Genomic DNA, 6,000 nt, shown 5'->3' with positions numbered 1-6,000 from the left:
AGAGCTTGAGGTCAAAGAAGAATGCGAATGGATGCGTTAGTGTCTAAACATAATTTAATTTATAATACGTGAATAAATCCAAAATGGCATTGAAATAAATCCATGAATTGCATCAAACAATCAGAAACAAGGGCGTGTATAATTTTTTCTTAGTGTGAGGAAAAAGGGGAAATTAAATGCACTTATCTGTCATTGTTGGACAAGTTACCCATATAAGGGATACTGTACTTGCATATTGCAGCCAAACATGAGAGTGAAAGCATTTTAGAGCTAATTGCCAATCACTTCCCTCATCATAGGGAGATACAGTTCTTCATGTTGCTACCCGAACTCACAGGCCTTCCATAACCTTCATTGCTTGTTTAACGAACATCGGGGAGTTTGAATTCGCATGTTAAATGGATCGGTCTAATTAGGCTCGTACTAAAACGGGCTTCAATTTAAGCTGAACGGCAGGTAAGTCCAGCAAAACAAAAGATTTTTAGTTTTTTCACGAGACTAGATTACTCTAGTTAAATTATAAAGTTTTTACTCCCAAAAAGAAAAAAGAGACTATAAAGTTTAAAAAATTTAAAAATTCTAATAAACAAAGAAATTGCAATCCATGCACTTAATAAGAGATTGTTCCAATGCATTTGATTATTGGAAGTCGGTGGCATCTCCTTCTACCTAGAATGGGTTTATCTTTCTCCAAATAATGAAGTAGGGTTAAACCACACTAAAGAAAATCCAGTGGCTTGTTCTATTTGGTTATATCTATTAGGATATATGGTTGCTAGATGTAATAAATGGAGATATAACTTTGAAAGGTTTTATCAAACTGAAAGTGGATGGTTCGACACTTGAGAATTGTAAAATTGGTTGTGGTGGACTCATTAGAGATGACCAAAATGGGTGTTTAAGCGTGCAAATTAGTCATAGCACCCCATTATTGTGGAACTAATTGGTACTCCTCCGGTTTTTTTTTTTTTTTTTTATAGGAACTCGATAATTAAATTATGCTATTTAAGATTATAGCCAGTTAAAATTAATTAAAACTAATGAATATGTAAGGAATGAACTTTTTTTTCCCCTTTCCAAGCTTGCTTTTATTTATAAGAGGCAAGTAAAGAGAGAGAAAATATGTAAGACTAGTAAAACTTTTAATTAATGTAATATATAATATTAATTGGGGGCAAAAATAGTAAAAACATATTAAATGTTTAAAAAACTACAAGTGAAATCTTATTAAAAAAAAAGATTAAAACAATTCAAATTTCATACTCTTGTAAAAAGGATGGGAGGAAATATAATTCATTGTCTACATTTATATTGGTGTGAAGGCTCAAAAAAATGTTGACCTTCATTCTGATTGAATTGATACCTATATATAGAGAGAGAGAGGGGAGGGAATAAAACTGCATATTCATATAAAATTTAATTATGTGACTTATAAATAAAACCAAAAATTATTTTCTCTTTCTTTCTGACTTACAAATAAGTGCATGGATTTCAACTTATAAATGAATGCAAGTAAAATGGTCAGGACAATGCTTAATAAATAGAGAGCACTAAACAGGAATGGGGCATGTGATTTTTCTTTTAATTTATTTCAATGCTTCATGAAATAAAATAAAGTTCACTCTTACACATCTCCAGCAACCAGATCGGAAACCAACGAAAGTTCAGGCTTGTTTGGTTTTTTTTTTTTTTTGAAAAACAAAAAAACATGATTGACAATTTGTTTTTAGTCAAATGTTTTTAAAACAAAATAAAACAGAAATCTGTTCTTAAAAACTAAAAAACCAAAAAAATATTTTGTTGTTTTTTTAGTTTTTGTTTTTGCATTTTTATTTTGTGTTTGAAAAAAATTGAGAACATTTTTTTGTTTACTCAAAGGCTATTTCTCTGTTTGAGGATTTAAGTTATCATCAAAGCTTCACCCTCATATCTTAGTATATTTATTGTCAAATTTAAATTTTTAGAACAATTATCCAAACAGATTTTTTTTCCAAAACTTGTTTTAATTAAAAACAATTTTACAAAATTATTCTGAAGACAAAAAAAAAAACAATAAACAGAAACAGACAGGCTCTAAGAAACTATATAAATGTTGCAGAAATAAAAGTATTTAACTTCTTTTTTCTAACCTCAAAAATGTGCAAAAGATAAGATTCATGAGACTGAGTATTGGAATGCAAATCATTTTATACCTGCGTTTGGTTCACCCGTTTCTTTGATTTCTTCCTCGTTCTTGCCTTGTTTATAAAACGGGCCAGATTGTGAACCACCCACCAGCACTTGTATTCAACTAATTAAACGGATCGTTTAACGAGGACCATATTGGAATCGACCTACGTTCAGCCTAAACAATTGGTTTTTTTCCCCATGCATAGGTATCTTCTTATTAGAAATAATCCTATTTGAGATACTATTTGGTACTAAATGTATGTACCTCTTTTAGTAGGGATTCGAATATTTACATTGTGAGGAACTAACCCTTTTTCACTAAACCTAATTCACGTTGTTTTAAATACAAGGCCTTTTTTTCTTTTAATAATTTTATGCAATCAAGCACACTTATGCATATAAACATGTTAATGTCATGCTTGAATCTGAAACCTCATCTAAATGTGATGGGTGACACTGCCATTACAACAATTTTCCGTTGACCTGACATTAAAGCTTCTTAGTTCAGGCAACTCTATGTGAATACTTATACATGTCTCTTAATTGCTAATACTTGCAGATGAAAAAAAACTTATTTAGAACAAGCTAATTAATCCATAGCTTTCTCTACAGGTTAGTACACTAAACAAAAACGCCCTATGGAGAATGAAAGAATTAGTTCTTAATTAAGTAAAATCACAACAAAATATAATAAAATTCACTATCTACATCAAGAGCAATTTGATTGGAGACCAACCGAAGTTTAAAGTTAAGAAGACGATGTCAATGTTGCTGAAATATAATTTAGACGCATTGAACTTTTTTACACTAAATAATTGACGCGCATCAGCATAATTGGCACTTGGAGATTGCAAATAAATAACTTCAAGTTTGTCAATTTTTCCCCCCATCCCATTCCACTCAAAAAGGGATAAGGATTGGTCTGAACTATTGTACCCACGAAAAAATACAGTTTAACAAGCAACAAAATATCAACCATATAATTCACCAAAAAAAAAAAAATATCAACCATATAAACTTCATATATTAGTTTCATCAATATCAGTATATTACATATACCAATAGAACCAGAAACATTGCAGAATTACTTTAGACCAATAGAAAAGCAATACACTCCTCTGATCCTAAATATAGAACCCATTTTATAGTATAAATTATATTACAAAATAGATCTTATATTTAGGATAGGAGGGAGTATATTAAAATCGAAAGAAAATGGGGGGTGACAACAGCTTGAGTTTCTCGTATAGGAATTTCATCAAACAGTAGGATGGCATTACATGCAATCTAGCAACTATGAAGTGAAAATGGAAGCTTCTTTCATGGCGCATCGCCTACTAAACAAGCCCAAGAGGGGGAAAATTGTTGCTTTAAAAAGAAAATTTCTCAAGAGACATTTTGTCTAAGAAATGAAAAGCATTAATGCTAACTTATAACAACAACAACAACCAACCAGTAATGAGAAGCAGAGAATCAAATACGGAACATGAGAGGAGAAAGGATAAAAGCCACCTGTCGGTTGTATCAAGAGGCACCAATTCGGAAACTGGAAAAGAGCCAAATTAGTGAGACTGTGGATCGAGAGGCTTTGCCTTATAATGCGCACACACACACATATATATATGGGAATTTTCTCTGTTCGCTCTCTCTCTGTTTTTTTTTTTTTTGTAAAACGTTTTTTGGGTGTTCGATTTATGAAACGGTGTGGCTCGTTGGGGGGCCGGACCGGTTCGAGTCAGAAAGCTAAAAGGATCGGTCTAGCTAAGCATTTAAACAGCTGATTCTTCATTCAACAGAACAAATGATTTCACTGACTCCAGCTTGTCCATTGCCCATTACAGCATTACATTACACACAAGCATTGAAAAGAAAAGGTCTCCCTCTCCCTCTCCCTCTACCTCCCTCTCTCCTTCCCCCCCCCCCCCTCTATGTATATATAACAGTAATTAGAATTCAGAACCAATATGATGAGGAACACCCTTCTGAAACTTGTTCTATATGCTGCCGGGAAGAGGCATGCTGATGCGGAGAGTACCATGGAATATCTGCAACAAAATTCTCATTCTGCTTGTTTATCCATGTAGAAGACATAATTATGGGTTTAGTTTCCTCATCAACGGACGATACTGATATATGTGATTCTGCGTGAAAGCCCGCATCGAAAACCTGAAGGGGGCTGAAACCGATGAAGGATTCGTAACTTCCATCGGAAAAACCATGAGCAGTCAGTAAATATTCTCTTGGTTCCAGAAAACAATTATCTGGGCTTGAAGAGGAAGAAGAAGAAGACTCAGATTTGGTTGCAGTACTAGTACTGAAAACATAAACAGGTTTAACAGACATTGGTGTGAGGACAGAGTAAAAGAGATTCTGCTGGTAATTCTCCAAACAAGGTTCATCAGTACTTTCAGAAATATTCTGAGGAAGATCATCAAAGGTTGGAGATGGGGTCAACACATCAGCAGGGAATAAGTGTGTTGGGCTCTCTGAATCAGTGACGATGGATTCCAATGGTGGGCACCACCATGAAACTTCAGCTTCTTGATAAGAAGCATCTGCCATGGCAGCTTTATGGAAGAACTCTGAGATTTCACCAAATGAAACTGTCTCTAACTGTGAGTGATTCATCATCGATCTTTGTGAGAAGGAAAACGCTCAAGAGTAAACCAAAAGAGCCATTTTCATTGGTTTTCCTCTCTCGCTAGCTTCATTGGACCGATCCGAGTGATCGATTCATATTAGTAATCCTTTTTTATGAAGTGTTGTTTGGAAGAAATCAAGAGGCGCTCCCTTCAATGCATGAATCTTATACAGGATATTTGCCCATAATTTAGTTTCCATAAATCCTAAACTTTCCTAAAATCCTCAGTTTGAAAAGAGACAGACGTTTATTTAAAATGTGGGTCCCTCAGAAATTAAATTCATTGTTATGAATTTATTTCTCTTCTCATTCAATATATATAGTGTGTTAAATACCTATAATTAATTTTTTTCACTCATAAATGCTAGAATAACTAATATGAAAAAAAAAATCGTATTTTTAATTTATAAGTAGATATAAATCATATGCTTTGTGTGGAGTTTAGAAAATAAGTCGCACTATTTATAGCTTAAGAATATTTCGACCTACTTGTTAAATGTTTTTATATGGATGATTTGCGGGGAAGAGTCAAAATGTTTAATTGTCATTCATCGATTAATTTTTATGTATAAAATTGAAAACAATTAGACAACTTGCCTTTATCACATTACATGTAAGAATCGAGTAAATTACATATTTTTTAAATTTTATTAAAAGCATATATATTTATATATAGTAGAACAATTTAATTTAATTTTAATTTATTTTAAAAATGCTCTCAATAAAAATTTATCAGAAGATTATAAATATATCATATTTAAATGTCTCTGAGAAAACATGCACAACAAAATTAATAAATTATAACCTTAAGTTTTAACTTCTAACTATAAATATAAAATTCACTTTGTATAGCAAATTACACAATAAAGTAAATCTTATATTTAGGATGGTTAAGCATAGCCTTTATAAAGTTCTCAGAGCCAATAAAATAAAATAATGATAAATTATTTAACTATCTTTTTTATTAAAAAATAAAGTTCTAATTTTTTTGACCGGAAAATAAAGTTCTAATTGAAAACTGGAAAAAAAAAAACCAAAAATGTCCGAAATCGTGAGTCCAAGGGGCATATAGGCAGAATTCGCGTTGAGGATCAACATTCAACAGTCTCCTTGAAAATTGAAACGAGCATTGATTATTGATTCCTTTAATTATTTAGTCTTGATTAATAGATATGGTGCTTAATTGTTTC

This window comes from Neltuma alba, unplaced genomic scaffold (genome assembly GCF_004799145.2).
Source record: "Neltuma alba isolate B1F8T4 unplaced genomic scaffold, ASM479914v2 tig00010818_pilon, whole genome shotgun sequence".
NCBI lineage: Eukaryota > Viridiplantae > Streptophyta > Magnoliopsida > Fabales > Fabaceae > Neltuma > Neltuma alba.
Note: the sequence above shows the minus strand (reverse complement) of the source record.